The 19,685-nt window shown below is 36.3% G+C and overlaps 1 long non-coding RNA gene across 1 annotated transcript in view; it reads right to left on the bottom strand.

Annotated features, from left to right (window-relative positions):
• LOC105543109 overlaps positions 1-19,685 on the bottom strand; it is a 426,929-nt gene that overhangs the window by 374,588 nt on the left and 32,656 nt on the right. Inside the window, exon 2 of the long non-coding RNA XR_001006578.1 lies at positions 12,658-12,717. This is a non-coding gene — a long non-coding RNA (uncharacterized LOC105543109). The remainder of the gene's footprint in view (positions 1-12,657; positions 12,718-19,685) is intronic.

Below are 19,685 nucleotides of genomic sequence, written 5' to 3'. Positions count from 1 at the left end.
CAAGTATACATATGTAACAAACCTGCACGTTATGCACATGTACCCTAGAACTTAAAGTATAATAATAATAATAATAATAAATAAATAAATAAATAAATAAAACTCAGCCTGTCAAATGGTCAGAACCATCCCTAGCAGCAACAGAATCTTGTCACTAAAACTCAAATTACTCACCAACACTTCTGAGGTTACTGGAGTGAAACCATCTCAACAAAAACTGGTTTTTCACTAAGTTTGTGTTCTTGGATGCTTTGTCTATTACATATAGGCTTCCTTATGAGATGCAAGAATTTTATAAAGCCTATCTGATAAAAACACACAGAATAACCAACTTCTTGTGGTTGAAAGTAAATTATTTTCAACGAGAAACTACATTTAAAAACACATCCAAATGTAATAATGATAACTATTTCTTTCCTTTATTGTAATATTATAAAGTGTAGATTCAAATATATTTAATTTTAATTGAAAATATGCTTGGTTTTGAGATAGGGAAAAGAAATAATCATAGGATTCTTTAATATTTTTTTTAAAAAAAGGGTATTAAAATCCAGTACCTCACTAATATTTCAAAAGACGTTTTATTCTTTTAACAAAATGCCTCTTTTAAAGAAGTCACAGTCTATTTTTTCTGCAACCCCTTGAGGAACTGCAGACAGCAGAGAATTAAATAAAGGTTGGTTTTATAGGCATTGAATTAGAATATTAAATCAGTGTGTCTAATTCACATAGAACAATGCCTTTTGGACAAAAAGGAAACCCCAAACCACAGGACCTTATATCTGTACACAAAGTTTTCATCACATTTACTGTGCAAATATTAAATCATTTTATTTAAAAAATTAGATTTCACTAAAAAAATTTGAATTTTGCAAATTTTTCTATCCATCTATTTATCTATCAATAATAGATGGATGTGAAAATATAAACATTATAAGATATACTTATAATTTTAAAGTTATAATTTGTTTAAATGAAACTGATATTTTATCTAAATATAACATTCCTCTATCAAAACATGTTTCTACCAAAATAAATATGTTAAATTCCTCACATGATTTTTTTCTTAAAAAGTCAGCTAAAACTTGTGAATAATCTACCAATTAAGTAATATCTCCTTAATAAATTCTATGTTCTTCACATAATAATTTTTTCACAACTAACCACATATAAACTTTCATTATATTCATATTCCAAAAAATTGGCAATGCGGAGTTTACATTGGAACTAGATACATTTAAGCTTATAATTTTAAAAACAGAACAGTAGAAATTCAGAATTTTTATCTTGATCTTTAAGAAAGAAACTCATTATTAAGCCAACCAAAATCTTGTTGCATTTTCATGTATTCCTCATACATTTATATATCACTAAGAAATATAAAATGTTTCATATCTGCGAATGTTGACATTATAGAGCTAATAAACCTACAAGTTCCTCTAAATGACAGATATTGCAATAACTTAGTATAGAATAGGGTACTTTAGAAGCTTGAACCCTAAAATGAATATTCTCAAAATATTTATTCTGGATATTTAAAAGCACTTTTGTAATTTGTTCAGGGGATACAATTTTATTTGAAAATATTATAAAGTAAAAAATTTCAGCCAGGAGTACTAATAACACCTCACATAATTAACCATCTAACCATCTAACATGGTTAAACGTGTTCACAGGAATGAATGTAAATAAATGTAGATACTCAAAAATTCTTCTGTGCCCTGATAAATATTTATCCTTGTCTTTTGTCATAAGGTCTATTACCTGCAATCTCACCACAGAGGGAGGTGGGAAGGGGCACCTCCAAGAAGGTCCGCTAGATCAAGGTAGTGAACTAGTTGTTTCTGGACGGAAAACATTTAATTAAGATCATTTCCGATTTTGTGTCTCCCTCTGTGCAGATGAAAAGGCTCACTGTAGGGAAGAAAAAGGGCCCCCCATTGGCTGTAAACAGGATAGAACAAATATCCTGCAGCTCCAAACAAGGAAACCCAGGCCCCCCTGCTGGCTGGTAATGGGGAGGAAGTTATCTCCTACAGACTTCAGAGATAAGTCCAAGAAAGGCATGTTGGTGTGAGACTCATGGGCACACTGTGAAGAAAGAGGAAACAGAGCTAAATCATTCATTATGGCTTAGTTCCACCGTTGTCTCATGATGCAGACAGATTCCTGAACACAAAATGGTTGGGACTCTACATATCAAAAATCATGGCTGTTATCTTTCTAAAGTGTGTGTGGAGTGACAGGGGCACTAATCCTTCTGATAGCTTAGCAGCAGAGTCATATATCTATAAACTTCTTTTGTGCACCCAATGATGAATATTATGTTATTACATCACATTTATGAAAAAGATGGTGTTTTTCCATTGAATCGCAAACATTAAATTATCACAATAAATTAAATTATCACAACACATCACTTTATTATATGTCCTTTAATGAAGAAAATATAATGGATTCTACATGTTCCCAAACCATCAAACATTGAGAGGCATAGTTTGGCAGCCCAATTTATAGTTTTGAGCCACACTGTTTTACGAAATTAGAATGATATTTTTATGGAAAACCTGACTCATCCTTCATTTGACAGCATCTTTGGAAAGTTATAGAAAATGAGTTTGAAAAACCTGACACATTATGAGTCTATCCAACAATGTTTGCTTCCAGGAAGATTTTCTATTTCATCTCTGAGTTTTTAAGTCCATGCTCATAGGAAAAAATATAATTATAAGTAATGTTTGATTCATTAAGTCTTCTGACTTCTTCCTATTTAAAATAAGTAAATAAATAGATGCCACCATTTTGGTGTAGGAAAATTGCATTATTAACCCTCCCCATTGAGCTGGGTCTGGTGGCACCTGCCTAGAATCCTACCTACTTGGGAGGCTGAGGCAGGAGGATCATTTGAGCCCAGGAGTTCAAGTACAGCCTGGGCAACATAGTGAGACTCTGTCTCAGGAAACAAACAAACAACAACAACAAATTCTCCCCTTTGGCTGAGCTTTGCATTTGGAAAACTTCCCTTCTGTCCCTTCAGAAATTGTTCATTAGCAGATTGTTCTTGTTTTTGCTTTTTCTCTATACTGTCGGTGGAAACATTGGAATTTCTGATAAATCCTATTGAGAAACAACATCATTCTGAGTGATATAAATATGGTGTCCAGTGGCAATGATTTGCTTCATTTCTCAACTTAACAGAATATTTTTTAGTGAAAATGTAAAGGTGGACTGAAGGTAGGAATAATTTTTAACACTAAAAAATATTATTTAAAGCAAAGTACAAAAGAAAAACTGATGGTAATAGTTATAAATTTACACATTTAAACCTAAGAATCTATGCTTGTCATAAACTGACTCTTTGTTTGATTATAAAATAAAGTAGCAATTATGTAAAAGGATCATAGAATGTAAAGTAGCAGAACACAGTACAGGTTTCATATCAATGAAATATATGGAGACATAATTATGCTATAAAGACATAATGAACCTGATCCCTCTTCTCACTAGCTGTGGGTGTATAGTGACGCTGTCCAGGCATTCTGATTCTCAGCTTCCTATCTGAGAAGGTGCGATGATAAGATGCTACCTTCCTTACAATACAGGCTTATGTTGAGAAGAAAAAGATACACTGACATTCAGTATCTCATCCATCAGAACGCGTCTGTGGGTCTCTCTCGGACTCATTGACAAACACTCCAATTCTCCTCTCCTCCCGGGCACATAGTAGGAATGTACTTCCTCCCCCTTTAAAATGAGAAGTACCCACGTGACCTGTGTTAACAGTGAACTACTGTTCATCAGTGTCCCTTTCTTCCCTGTAACATGAGTCAATATGGTGCCTCCCTGAGTCTGGGCTGCAAGTAACTATAACATGCAGAGCACCCCTTGCTCTACAGATGAAAAGTAAACTTGCCGAGGCTGGTGACTCACGCCTGTAAATCTAGTACCTTGTGAGGCCGAGGTGAACAGATCACTCAAGGTCAGCAGTTCGAAATCAGCCTGACCAACATGATGAAACCCCGCCTCTACTAGAAATACAAAAAATGGCCGGGCATGGTGGCAGGTGCCTGTAATCCCAGCTACTCAGGAGGATGAGGCACAAGAATCACTTGAACCTGGGAGGCACAGGCTTCAGTGAGCCGAGATCATGACACTGCACTCCAGCCTGGGCAACAGAGCAAGACTCTGTCAAAAAAAAAAAAAAAAAAAAAAAAGAAGGGAAAAGTAAACCCTTGTCGAGATAAACCAGTGAAATGTAGGGATGGTTTATTACTGCAGCATAGTCTATAGCAATCTGACTCACAAAATATATACATTCCAAAGGTTAAAATTATAAAGGTGATGCCCAAAGAACAAAAAATAAATATAAAATCTTTCTTGCCAGTTTCTCTTCTAGATACACAATATGATGAGATTGTCATCTCACTTATGCCCCATTTTTGAGGCCCACAGTTCTAACTACCAATGTCAACACTCTAATGTTTTTCTGTTACCCACTCATGTTCATAACAGGAAAATTAAATTGAATCATAAATTAACTGTGCAAATATTTTTACAGAGACAAAAATGGGAGCACTACTAAATCTTAACTTTCTTGAACCAAAACTTCAATAAAACTGAAATTTTCAATTATAAACTGATGTTTAAAGAAGTGAATTTTATATCAAAAAAAAATCTGGGAATGTCTCCATCATAGTCCATGTTCAAAACAAATAAATATGACTCAAATGACCACATGCTATGTACATGAAAGTGATCTGCAAACTACTATATCATATAAAATGGAAATTTCATGAAAAATAGTAACCATTAATAAGATGACAACTGTGACTTAAATTCCATATTTTAAATTGACCAACCTTTGTGAACTTTTTTCAGTCTTTACTCAAAATGCAGCAAATGTACCACACAGATGTGTTTTTATGATGTGTCTTAGTAAAGATGTACGCCTATAAGGCTGTGGCATGTCTATATTTGCAAAAAGCTATTTGGGGGTACTTCTTTTACTGGACTTCCTCTGACATAATTTATACACCTCAAGGCTTTTCAATGGATGTATTCAAGGCTTTATTACTTGTAATTTTTTTTTTCTTGAGACAGAATCTCACTCTGTTGCCCAGGCTGGAGTGCAGTGGCATGATTATGGCTCACTGCAGCCTAGATATCCCAGGCTCAAGTGATCCTCCCACCTCAGCCTCTCAAGTATCTGGGGCTACAGGAGGGCACCACCACAGTTGGCTAATTATTTTGTATTTTTTGTAGAGATGGGGTTTTGCCATGTTGCCTAAGCTACATTACTTGTAATTAAAGAGAAAACATATTAAATTAAAATATGAGAACAGGCCAGGTATGGTGGCTCACACCTGTAACCCCAGCACTTTAGGAGACGGAGGCAGGAGGATTGCTTGAGGACAGGAGTTCAAGACCAGCCTGAGCAACGTAGGAAGACCCTGTCTGTACAAAAAATAAAAATTAGCCAGATGTGATATCACACACCTGTAATCCAAGCTACTCGGGAAGCTGAAGCTGGAGGATGGCTTGGGCCCAGAAGGTTGAGGCTGGAGTGAGCCATGATCTCGCTACTGCACTTCAGCCAGCCTGGGTGACAGAGTAAGACCCTGTCTCTAAAAAATATGTTCTCATATATATATATATAGGCACACACACGTATATATATACACACACACACACGTATATATAAATAAAAGCATGAGAACAATTATTTTTAAGAACTTGCCATATTCAAAGCACTTACTGTATCCAAACTAGAAGCTCTCAATGCTGAATTCACATTAGGATCACCTGGAAGGTTTCTAATAAATATCAGAGGCTGAGCCCCACTGAAGACCAATTACATTAAAATACCTGCAAATGGGACCTGAGTATTTGTACCCTCCCACTTTTCCCCTTCCCACCCCCAAGTAGGGGGATTAATGGGTCATATGATAAGTGTATGTTTTCCTTTTTTTTTTTTTTTAAGACTGCACATATTTAAAGTGTATAATTTGAGAAGTTTTGGCATAGGTAGATACATGTAAGCTATCAGTAAAATCAAGATTTATCACCCATACATGATTATTTGTTAATCTTCTGCAGTGTTTCTAAGATGCAGCCAAAGTTGAGAAACAGGGGGCTTCAGGGAGATAAAGAGGTATGTCGTGATCCCTCTCTCTAATCACATAACATCATTTGTGTGAGAGCAGCAATTAGATAATTCTAGCTAAAATACAAGGGAGACTAAAAAGGTCTAAATACAGAAACAAGCATTATGTCTTGAGATACTCAAGAAAAAAGTAATAGGATGAGAAAAAACTTCCCATTTAGAGTTAGCCATGGCCAATTACATATAGCCTGATGAATGACATATTTCTATCTACATATAAAAAAATCATTTATATTTTACAACATTGTTATATGACAAAACACTCATCATATTCAACATTTGAATAACTGTTACTTTGAAATAAAAATAAAAATTTAAAATATTTTTGAAAACATTCTTTTAATAAAAATAGCTATCTTTCCTTTTGCATTGTATAAATACAACAGTATTTCAAAACAATATTTAAAATATATCCCAGTGAAAGTGGATCAATGTTAATTTTGCTGTTAAATATAATTACCTCTCTATAGAGAAATACTTATTAGAGGGTATTTCAGAATTTTGTTTATTTAAATATTCAAGAAAGCCTATATCAAGCAAAATTTTATCTTACTTTTAATATTCAGATAGTTATTTTAACTCTTCCTGTATGTAATTTGATTCGACCTGGCTCTCTTGTCATAATTAAAGTTATGATGAATGACTTTGTCATGTTTATTTGTATATATTTATTGCTACAGTTATGTCCTGTCAGTCACTGACTAACTCCATGAACTTGGTAACTCATTCAGTCTCTTTGGCACTTTATGCAATGTGGACATTGGGTTAGATGCACTCAGGAAAATCACTACCCTATGTATCAATAGGGTTTTATAATTACATATTCAGAAACTTGCCCTCATACAATAGGGACCGTCCTAACATTTAGAAAAGGGATGTTTTAAGCCTCTCGCTCTCACATAGTGTTTCTTAAATGTAAACAGTACAGCCCCTCTTTGGAAGAAAAGTGTTCACAGATCTTCTGTGAGGGCCGAAATTAGTTTTTATAAGTTTAAATGAAAAACTGCATTTGAATTCCTAAGGCTTTTAATCTTCTAAAATTATAAAATCTAGAGAAATGAATACAATATAAACAAAGCCATGAAACAAAATTTATAGCTCTCCCCACTCAATTGAACTGGAAAGTTGAATATTTTATTTTTCAAGACCTGGGAGAAGAATGTCTTGATACTAAGTCAATTGAGAATAATGTTTACTTCACGTATGTTTGAAAAATCTTGCAACCGTTGTACATTTAATCTAGTTTCCTTAATGAATGGAATGGTCAACCAATCTATTCTTTAGTTCAAAAAATTTGTCACTGACAATGTTTGCGGAATACTACATATCACATTATTAAGAGTAAATAAATACACCTTGACATTTAGAAAGAAGTAACTAAGAACAAACAGTTACAATTTTAAAAAGGTAATTGTAAAGGCTTAAAATTTGACTCAAAACTTTCAACTATACAAAAGTATAACAAGGAAAGTCTATCCTGGCTGCTTTTCATACGATAAAGACTAGGAGAAAGACTACAATCTCTATTTGAGCCAAGTTGTATGAAGCAGCTACTAAATTCGTTCACTCTCTCTCCATCTGAAGTCTTCCATGAAGCACTCATGACTCTATTTCTAACCTTAATTTTGGAGGTTACAAATCAAATATCCAATTACATGCTTTTTTTAAAAAACCGTGAAAATTGCATCCTCATAAATACTTCAATATAGATACCTCAGGAAAAATCATAATTACACACCCTTAGAGGTAAATTACATGTATGCAATCAGTTTGGAATCAAGTCAGAATAATCTGCTTCTATCAATAATAGTTACAGTTCATCATGTCTTTTAAATTCCTACTCAGGACACAAACCATTGTTGACCTAAGTTGGCGCAGATTCGGGTGTAGTAAATCTCATAGTATTAAACAGCTACAACTATTATTCTAAACAAGTCCCTGATACTTCAGGTCTCAACATTCAGGAAACATAGCTTAGACTAGGTCATTTCTAAGTTGTATTTATGAATTCCGTTTCCATGGTATTCTAATACAAAACTTCAAGAGTGCCAATAAGTTATCAAGTAAACAATGTCTTCTCCTCAGTCTGACCCACTCAGGTGATTGATCATATGCTCCTGCTTAGTCTAGCCCTTTGTCTTTTCAAAATAATGACCAGAAAACATTGATTGAATACCCACTATGTGTCAGAACATAATCTAAGTATGAAGAAGCCGTAATGCACATTAATTAGATGTGATTAAATTCAGGGGAATGAAGATGATGTAGATGGAGAAGGGGAATAAATTGAGAAGAAATAAACTTGGTACTGGGCTGTGAAGAAAACCGAATGTATCATGAGGATTTGGGTTTTTTCCTCTAAGCAAAGCAAAATCAAAATCAAAAGCAATGGGTGACTGTCATGATCATATGCAAATTTTAGGAATAACTCTGATAGGAATGTAGTTGATGGACAAAAGGGGTAGGGATGTAAAAGTGAGAAGGGTTTTATAAAAAATCAAAAAGCTTATGTTGTGGTTCTAAAACTGAGATAATAAATACAAACGTAAAGAGAAGTTTGGGCTAAATGTAAAGATGTAATCAATAGGACTTTTATGAAGTTTGGTTAAAGATAGGACAGAGTAAAGATATAGCATAAAATATTAATTAAATAAAGATTACATATTGACAGCTTATTAAGTTTCTAGCATAGATTAGTATCAGCCATCACCCAGGATAGGAAATAGTAGGAGAGGTAGGTTAGGATAAAGACTGAGCTCATTAAAGTTTTGGTTGTCTTCAGGTCATTGAATGAAAAATGTATCAATGTCAGCTGGAGATGCTGAACTTTGGAGAATTCAAGCAAAAGATTAAGAGCTCTTTCGTATGGAGGTTAAAGGTCCTATCTCTTGTAGGGAGAGAGCTTTTTCTACCTCTTAGCATGGTGCCTAGCAGATAGTTGGTTTTCAAAAATGTTTGATGGCTGGCGGGATGAATGCTATATCTCTAATTCTGGTAGAAATTTGTCTTGGCTTTTACAAGCTATATCAAAGTTTCTAAAAATAAAAGTGGGGGATAAAATTCATGAGACAAGAAAGTCATTATATTTTACTTTTAAGAAGTTAACGTCACAGAAGGTCACAAAAGGACTGAGAAGGAAAGCTGATGGAGGAAATGGACTGGATGACAGAAAAGTAGAAGATGGTGGGAATTGCCTTGGGAAAGAATAACAACACTAAACACTTCCTTCAAAGACTGGAAGATATTTCTAAACGTCAGATTTCCAAAAGTAGAAATGCCGAACTAAACAGATCCTTAAATCTTATATTTGGCCTTAGTCTTACCCCACTGTAGTTGATCTTTCACACCCTCAAAGATTCATCTTCCTATGTAGGGTCTACTCATATAACTCACCAGCTTATATTCAATAGTTTTATGCCTAGTGTATAAATCCAAATGGATCACTTGGGCATTTTAAGAATTTGCACAAACTAGCCTCATCTCTGTCCAGCAAATAGAATATAAGAACATGAAATTTGAATATTATGATGATTTGTGCTAAATTGATAGAACTACATCCAAATAAGTCCATGACAAGGATTACGTGTTGTTTTCAAATATTTCAAAAGTATTTTAAAAATCAATCATAGTCAAACCCCAGTGTATACAACCTGGTACACTTAGAAATATTTTCATAGAAATAAATCTCAGAATTTTAAAAATGGTATGAGAAATAGACTTAGGTTTTGGACAGCTGTGATGGCTGATCATACCTGGAAGGTTGTGGGTTTACGGGAATGAGGGCAAGGAACACCTGGCCCGTCCAGGGCAGAAAACTGCTTAAAGGCATTCTTAAGCCACAAACAATTAGCATGAGCGATCTGTGTCTTTAAGGGTGTGTTCCTGCTGCAGTTAACTAGCCCAACCTATTCCTTTAATTCGGCCCATCCCTTCATTTCTCATAAGGGATACTTTTAGTTAATTTAGTATCTATAGAAACAATGCTGATGACTGGTTTGCTGTTAATAAATATGTGGGTAAATCTCTGTTTGGGGCTCTCAGCTCTGAAGGCTGTGAGACCCCTGATTTCCCACTTCACACCTCTATATTTCTGTGTGTGTGTCTTTAATTCCACCAGCGCCGCTGGGTTAGGGTCTCCCTGACCGTGCTGGTCTCAGCATACTCCACAGAAAATGTTGTAAAGTTCAACGTGAATATAACATCCTTAATAGTACCACATAGATATCAAGCAATAAAAAATAGTATATATTGTCAGGCCTCTGAGCCCAAGCCAAGCCATCGCATCCCCTGTGACTTGCACGTATACGCCCAGATGGCCTGAAGTAACTGAAGAATCACAAAAGAAGTGCAAATGCCCTGCCCTGCCTTAACCAATGACATTCCACCACAAAAGAAGTGAAAATGGCCGGTCCTTGCCTGAAGTGATGATATTATCCTGTGAAATTCCTTTTCCTGGCTCATCCTGGCTCAAAAAGCTTCCCCACTGAGCACCTTGTGACCTCCACTCCTGCCCACCAGAGAACAAGCCCCTTTGACTGTAATTTTCCTTTACCTACCCAAATCCTATATAACGGCCCCACCCTTATCTCCCTTTACTGACTCTCTTTTCGGACTCAGCCCGCCTGCACCCAGGTGAAATAAACAGCCATGTTGCTCACACAAAGCCTGTTTGGTGGTCTCTTCACACGGACGGGCATGACATATATCATTCTTACTTTGGAATATTCTTTAAAATTCTCAAGTAAACAAAAAGGAATTGAGCTAAGGTACGTAATAAAAGTAAGCTTCCAGCTATGCAAGAGGAACATAATATTAGCAAATCTGCTGACCGAGAGAGGAGAACCAAATCATCTTCTCAAGAGATATTAAAACATTAATTTATATGTTATTGAGATTTATAGAACATCAACAGAAACTTCTGATAATCAAATATAGTTAAGAATAGAATTACGTCTTAAGAAAAAGAATAAAACTTACACAAATAGTCAACACAGTACTCAAATTACAATCATGAAAGTCATTCCTAATAAAATCAGAAAGAATAAAGAATTATTCAGTTATTTCATGTTACACTGAAAGACATAGCCAAGGCAATAAGTAGTGAACTCAAAATTGATAAAAGTATGATGCTAAAAAGGAAAAAAAATAAAAGTATCTAAAATTGTTATTATTTTTAGAAAATATGATTTTCTATCTGGAACCACAAAATAACTAACTGAAGAATAATTACCTTTAGTAGAAAGCTAAATGAGATATAAGTATACAAAATATGCACATCTTAAGAATTCCAAAAAATAATTCAAATACAATAGATAATTTTGTAATATCTCACTTACGAGCTAGGCACTGCTCTATACACCTAACTTGTATCAACATATTTCATCCTCAAGACAACCCCATCAGCTAGGTATGTATTATTAGCTCCATTTTGCAGATGAGAAAGGAAAGCCTAGAGGGAGTAAAGGATTTGATCAAGTTCACACAGAGAACAGGTGTTGGAGCAGGCATTTATACCCAAGCTGCAGAGGAAGTGGGGTCAAGGGAGGCGAATCTGCATTTCACATCATCATTACACTCGTTTCTTGAATTTTTACAGTAGGTTGTGTGTTCATATACTGAAAACATTCACCAGTTTATACAAAAGGTTAACAGGTTGCATTAGGTGGTGAGAATATTTTTTTATTTATATTTATGGGCATCTAATTTATCTATCCATTATGAACATAATATCATTTGTAATAAGAAAAAATATAATAAATGCAATTTTGAAGCACATTGCTTGGGTTATGAGCTCAGATGGAGAACTATCTGTATTTTAGACAACTCCCTTATGTTCAACAGCATTAAAAGACTTTGCACCATCTGACTGACAGTGTGACTGTCACAAACTTAAGCATAAAGTTTTGAGGGAGATAGTTCTTGCCACATAATTATAAAGAAGAAGAATGACTTCAAGTATCCTACCTCAAAACTCGAGAAAACAAACTCTTAATGAAGATGATCCCCAAAGTGAAGATAGACTAGCTTATCAAAGTTTCAAATGTATGAAGGTACTGAATTGGATATCATTTCAAAACACAGTTAATTATGTATCTATGGAAGGCTATAGGTTGTATTTTTATAATTTCACTATAAGAAAATAAATGATACATAATTATCTGAAAAGACAGTTTTATGTGTATATTCTGATATACAATTCTCCCTCTATATTGTTTACAAAATGTTTTCCAGTAGTCTATTTTCAGAAATTTGGCCTTTTACCAGATTTTCGAGTAAAGTGATTAAATAATTCGCAGGCTAACATGCCATATATTTACATCTCAGAATTATAATTTTTAAATAAAATAAAAAAATTATTTAGTGATTCGAGTTTTTCTTATAAAATTTAAAACATGAGTGAAGAAGAGTAAATCAAGTTTCTCATTTCAATACTCAGAAAGTTATACTAATTATGGATAAACAAATATGGTTACATAATAAGATGTTCTGCTTACCATTTGGATAGAATGCTTGCAATTTATTTGGACAATTATCCCAGTAAAATTCCTGAAGATCTGAAAAATAAGAATGATTGAGGAAGATTAATTAAACCTATTTTGTATACCATTTTATAATATATTAATTCCATGTGATCTTTGACTCATATTCATTCCAGGCTCCCACAAGGACACATTCAGGCTCATAATTTTCATTTAATGTGAATATTAAGTAAACTTAGGAAATAGTACACGTCTTTTATTTATTCACACACTCTTTTTAGTGCTAGGAGCTACCTTTCCAGCCTGACTGCACTGAACCTCAACTCTGACCTTCACGAATCACACTGTGCAGTTAAAAGAAATAATTCATTCTAAACTCTGACTTGATACTTCCCTTAAACAAAATAGATAAGACTGTACCATTAAGCTCATAATTTTTTAAAATTATATTTTAAGTTCTGGGATACATGTGCAGAATGTGCAGGTTTCTTACATAGGTATACATGTGCCATAGTGGTTTCCTGCACCTATCAACCTGTCATCTACACTTGGTATTTCTCCTAATGCTATCCCTCCCCTAGCCCCCCATGCCCCGACAGGTCCCGGTGTGTGATGTTCCCCTCCCTGTGTCCATGTGTTCTCATTGTTCAACTCCCAGTTATGAGTGAGAATGTGTGGTGTTTGATTTTCTGTTCCTGTTAGTCTACTGAGAATGATCTTTCTAGATTCATCCATGTCCCTGCAAAGGACATGAACTCATCCTTTTTCATGGCTGCATAGTGTTCCATGGTGTATATGTGTGACATTTTCTTTATCCAGTCTGTCATTGATGGCCATTTGGGTTGGTTCCAAGTCTTTGCTATTGTGAACAGTGCTGTAATAAACATAGGTGTGTATGTACAGAATTATAGTAGAATGATTTATAATCCTTTGGGTATATACCCAGTAATGGGATTGCTGGGTCAAATGGTATTTCTGGTTCTAGATCCTGAAGGAATCGCCACACAGTCTTCCACAATGGTTGACCTAATTTATACTCCCACCAACAGTGTAAAAGCGTTCCTATTTCTCCACATCCTCTCCAGCATCTACTGTTTCCTGACTTTTTAATGATCGCCATTCTAACTGGCATGAGTTGGTACCTCATCATGGTTTTGATTTGCATTTCTCTAATGACCAGTGATGATGAGCTTTTCTTCCTATGTTTGTTGGATGCATAAATGTCTTCTTTTGAGAAGTGTCTGTTCATATTCTTCACCCACTTTTTAATGGGGTTATTTTTTTTTCTTGTAAATTTGTTTAAATTCTTTGTAGATTCTGGATATTAGCCCTTTGTCAGGTGGATAGATTGCAAAATTTTTCTCCCATTTTGTAGGTTGCCTGTTCACTCTGAAGATAGTTTCTTTTGCTATGCAGAAGCTCTTTAGTTTTATGAGATCCCAATTGTCAATTTAGGCTTTTATTGCCATTGCTTTTGGTGCTTTAGTCATGAAGTCTTTGCCCATGCCTATGTCCTGAATGATATTGCCTAGGTTTTCTTCTAAGGTTTTTATGGTTTTAGGTCTTATGTCTAAGTCCTTAATTCATCTTGAGTTAATTTTTGTATAAGGTGTAAGGAAGGGGTCCAGTTTCAGTTTTCTGCATATGGCTAGCCAGTTTTTCTAACACCATTTATTAAATAGGGAATGCTTCCCCCATTGCTAGTTTTTGTCAGGTTTGTCAAAGATCAGATGGTTGTAGATGGGTGGCGTTATTTCTGAGGCCTCTGTCCTGTTCCATTGGTCTATTTGGTACCAGTACCATGCTATTTTGGTTCCTGTAGCCATGTAGTATATTTTAAAGTCAGGTAGCGTGATGCCTCCAGCTTTGTTCTTTTTGCTTAGAATTGGCTGAGCTATGCGTGCTCCTTTTGGGTTCCATATGAAACTTAAAGTAGTTTTTTCCAATTCTGTGAAGAAAGTCAGTGGTAGCTTGATGGAAATAGCATTGAATCTATAAATTACTTTGGGTGTATGGCCATTTACATGATATCGATTCTTCCTATCCATGAGCATGGAATGTTTTTCCATTTGTTTGTGTCCTCTCTTATATCCTTGAGCAGTGGTTTGTAGTTCTCCTTGAAGAGGTCTTTCACATCCCTTGTAAATAGGATTCCTAGGTATTTTATTCTCTTTGTAGCAGTTGTGAATGGGAGTTCACTCATGATTTGTCTCTCTGTTTGTCTATTATTGGTGTCTAGGAATGATTGTGATTTTTGCACATTGATTTTGTATCCTGAGACTTTGCTGAAGTTGTTTATTTGCTTAAGGAAACTTTGGACTGAGACGATGGGTTATTCTAAATATACAATCGTGTCAGCTGCAAACAGAGACAATCTGACTTCCTCTCTTCCTGTTTGAATACCTTTATTTCTTTCTCTGGCCTGATTGCTCTAACCAGAACTTCCAATATTATTTTGAGTAGGAGTGATGAGAGAGGGCATCCTTGTCTTGTGCCAGTTTTTAAAGAGAATGCTTCCAGCTTTGACCCATTCAGTATATTAGCTGTGGGTTTGTACAAATAGCTCTTATTTTTTTGAGATATGTTCCATCAATACCTAGTTTATTGAGAGTTTTTAGCGTGAAGGGCTGTTGAATTTTATCAAAGGTCTTTTCTGCAACTATTGAGATAATCATGTGTTTTTTGTCATTGGTTCTGTTTATGTGATGGATTACGTTTATTGATTTGCATATGTTGAACCAGCCTTCTATCTCAGGGATGTAGCCAACTTGATTGTGGATGAACTTTTTGATGTGCTGCTGGATTCGGTTTGGCAGTATTTTATTAAGGATTTTTGCATCAATGTTCATCAGGGATATTGGCCTGAAATTTTCTTGTCTTTTTGTTGTGTCTCTGCCAGGTTTTGTTATGAGGATGGTGCTGACCTCATAAAATGAGTTCAGGAAGAGTCCCTCTTTTTCTATTGTTTGAAATAGTTTCAGAAGGAATGGTACCAGCTCCTCATTGTACCTCTGGTAGAATTTGGCTGTGACTGCTTCTGGTCCTGGGCTCTTTTGGTTGGTAGGGTATTAATTACTGCCTCACTTTCAGAGCTTGTTATTGTTCTATTCAGTGATTCGATTTATTCCTGGTTTAGTCTTGAGAGGGCATATGTGTCCAGGAATTTATCCATTTTTTCTAGATTTTCTAGTTTATTTACATAAAGGTGTTTATAGTATTCTCTGATGGTAGTTTGTATTCCTATGGGATCAGTGATGATATCTCCTTTGTCATTTTTTATTGTGTCTATTTGATTCTTCTCTCTTTTCTTCATTACTCTGGCTAGGGATCTATCTATTTTGTTAATCTTTTCAAAAAACCAGCTACTGTGTTCATTAATTTTTTTAAGGTCTTTTCGTGTCTCTATCTTCTTCAGTTCTGTTCTGATATTAGTTATTTCTTGTCTTCTTCTAGCTTTTGAATTTGTTTGCTCTTGTTTCTCTAGTTCTTTTAATTGTGATGATAGGGTGTTGATTTTAGATCTTTCCCGCTTTCCTCTGTGGGCATTTAGTGCTACAAATTTCCCTGCAAACAGTGCTTCAGCTGTGTCCCAGAGATTCTGGTACATTGTGTCTTTGTTCTCATTGGTTTCAAAAAAATTATGTATTTCTTCTGCCTTAATTTCATTATTTACACTGTAGTCATTCAGGAGCAGATTGTTCAGTTTCCATGTAGTTGTGCAGTTTTGGGTGAGTTTCTTAATCCTGAGTTCTAATTTAATTGCGCTGTGGTCTGAGAGACTATTTGTTATGATTTTCATTCTTTTGCATTTGCTGAGGAGTGTTTTACTTACAATTATGTAGTCAGTTTTAGAATAAGCACAATGTGGTGCTGAGAAAATGTATATTCTGTTGATTTGGGGTAGAGGCTTCTGTAGATGTCTATTAGGTCTGTTTGGTCCAGAACCGAGATCAAGGTTTCAGTGTCCTTGTTAATTTTCTGTCTCGTTGATCTGTCTAATACTGACAGTGGGGTGTTGAAGTCTCCCACTGTTATTGTGTTGGAGTAAAAGTCTCTTTGTAGGTCTCTAAAAACTTCCATTATGAATCTGGGTACTCCTATATTGGGTGCTTATATATTTAGGATACTTAGCTTGTTTTGTTGCATTGATCCCTTTACTATGTCATGTCCTTTGTCTTTTTTTATCTTTGTTGGTTTAAAGTCTGTTTTATCAGAGACTAGCATTGCAACCCCTGCTTCTTTCTATTTTTTATATTATTTTATTTTTTGCTTTCCATTTGCTTGGTAAATATTCTTCCGTCCATTTTTTTTGGGCCTATGCCTGTGTTTGCATGTGAGGTGGGTCTCCTCAATACAGCACACCAAAGGGTCTTTACTCTTTATCCAATTTGCCAGTCTGTGGCTTTTAATTGGTGCATTTAGCCTGTTTACATTTACGGTTAATACTGTTTTGTGTGATTTTGATCCTGTTGTTATGATGCTAGCTGGTTTTTATGGTCATTAGTTCTTCATATTGTCAATTGTCTTTACAATTTTGTGTGTTTTTGCAGTGGCTGGTACTAGTTTTTCCTTTCCATATTTAGTACTTCTTACAGGAGTTCTTCTAAGGCAGGCTTGGTGGTGACAAAATCTCTCAGCATTTGCTTGTCTACAAAGAATTTTATTTCTCCTTCGCTTACGAAGCTTAGTTTGGCTGAATATGAAATTTTGGGTTGAAAATTATTTTCTTTAAGAATGTCAAATATTAGTCCCCACTCTCTTCTGGCTTGTAGGGTTTCTGCAGAGAGATCCACTTTTAGTCTGATGTGCTTCCCTTTGTGGGTAATCTAACCTTTTTCTCCAGCTGCCCTTAACAATTTTTCCTTCATTTCCTTCATTGGTGAATCTTGGCGATGATTATGTGTCTTGTGGTTGCTCTTTTCAAGGAGTATCTTAGTGGTCTTTTCTGTATTTCCTCAATTTGAATATTGGTCTGTCTTGCTAGGTTGGGAAAGTTCTCCTGGATAATATCCTGAAGAGTGTTTTCCAACTTTTTTCCATTCTCCCTGTCACTTTCAGGTACACCAATCAAACCTAGGTTTGGACTTTTCACGTGTTTCCATATTTCTTGGAGGCTTTGTTCATTCCTTTTCATTCTTTTTACTCTAATCTTGTCTTACTGCTTTATTTCATTAAGTTGATCTTCAATCTCCAATATTCTTTTTTCCGCTCAATCGATTCAGCTATTGATACTTATGTATGCTTTGTGAAATTTTTGTGCTGTGTTTTTCAGCTCCATGAGGTCATTTATGTTCTCCTCTAAACTGGTTATTCTAGTTAGCAATTCATTTAACCTTTTTTCAAGGTTCTTAGCTTCCCTCCATTGGGTTAGAACATGCTCCTTTAGTTTGGAGCAGTTTGTTATCAACCACCTTCTGAAGCCTACTTCTCTCAATTTGTCAAACTCATCCAGTCTTGTCCAGTTTTGTTCCCTTGCTAATGAGGAGTTATGATCCTTTGGAGGAAAAGAAGCATTCTGGTTTTTAGAATTTTCAGGCTTTTTGTGGTGGTTTTTCCTCACTTTCGTGGATTTATCTGCCTTTGGTCTTTGATGTTGGTGACCTTCAAATGGTGTTTTGGTGTGGACGTCCTTTTCTTTGATGTTAATGCTATTGCTTTCTGTTTGTTAGTTTTCCTTCTAACAGTCAAGCCCCTCGCTGCAGGTCTGCTGGAGTTTGCTAGAGGTCCACCCCAGACCCTATTTGCCTTGGTATCACCAGCAGAGGCTGTAGAACAGCAAAGATTACTGCCTGTTCTTTCCTCTGGAAGTTTCGTACCAGAGGGTCACCTGCTAGATGCCAGCTGGAGCTCTCCTGTATGAGGTATCTGTCGACCCCTGCTGGGAGGTGTCTCCCAGTCAGGAGGCATGGAGGTCAGGGACCCACTTGAGGAGGCAGTCTGTCCCTTAGCAGAGCTCGAGTGCTGTGCTAGGAGATCCTCTGCTCTCTTCAGAGCCAGCAGGAAGGAAGGTTTAAGTCTGCTGAAGCTGCTTTGACAGCTGCCCCTTCCCCCAGGTGCTCTGTCCCAGGGAGTGGGAATTTTATCTATAAGTCCGTGACTATGGCTGCTGCCTTTCTTTCAAAAATGTCCTGCCCAGAGAGTAGGAATGGAGAGAGGCAGTCTGGCTACAGTGGCTTTGCCCAACTGCAGTGGGATCTGCCCAGTTCAAGCTTCCCTGCAGCTTTATTTACACTGTGAGGAGAAAACTACCTACTCAAGCCTCAGTAGGGGCAGATGCCCCTCCTTCTACCAAGCTCGAGTGTCCCAGGTTGACTTCAGACTGCTGTGCTGGCAGCGAGAATTTCAAGCCAGTGGATCTTAGCTTGCTGGGCTTTGTGAGGTGGGATCTGCTGAGCAAGATCACTTGGTTGCCTGGCTTCAGCCCCCTTTCCAGGGGAGTGAGCAGTTCTGTTTGCTAGCATTCCAGACGCCACTGGGGCATGAAAAAAAATTCCTGCAGCTAGCTCGGTGTCTGCCCAAACAAACAGCCACCCAGATTCATGTTTGAAACACAGGACCCTGGTGGTATAGGCACCTGAGGGAATCTCCTGGTCTGTGGGTATCTGGGCCAGAACGCATTGTTCCTCAAGGCATAGTCCCTCACGGCTTCCCTTGGCTAGGGGAGGGAGTTCCCTGACCTTTTGAGCTTCCTTGGTGAGGCAACACCCCACCCTGCTTTGGCTTGCCCTACGTAGGCTGCACTCACTGTCTAATCAGTCCCAATGAGATGAGCCAGGTACATCAGTTGGAAATGCAGAAATCACCCGCTTTCTGCGTTGATCTCTCTGGGAGCTGCAAACCGGAGGTGTTTCTATTTACAACCTACGCTCATAATTTGTAATGGTACTTCACAAACTTTCTGTGGGAGAAAACGGCACTATAATCTTCAAGTGTGATCAGAGGAAATCTGTATCCTGAACTGTTTGAGTCTATATACTAGATGAGCTAATTAATTACCTATAGGTTTGGTAATTATATCGCCTCTGGAAATATATTTATTTTAC

This window comes from Mandrillus leucophaeus, unplaced genomic scaffold (genome assembly GCF_000951045.1).
Source record: "Mandrillus leucophaeus isolate KB7577 unplaced genomic scaffold, Mleu.le_1.0 Scaffold275, whole genome shotgun sequence".
NCBI classification, from domain to species: Eukaryota; Metazoa; Chordata; class Mammalia; order Primates; family Cercopithecidae; genus Mandrillus; species Mandrillus leucophaeus.
This window is presented reverse-complemented; position numbering and strand designations above follow the sequence as displayed.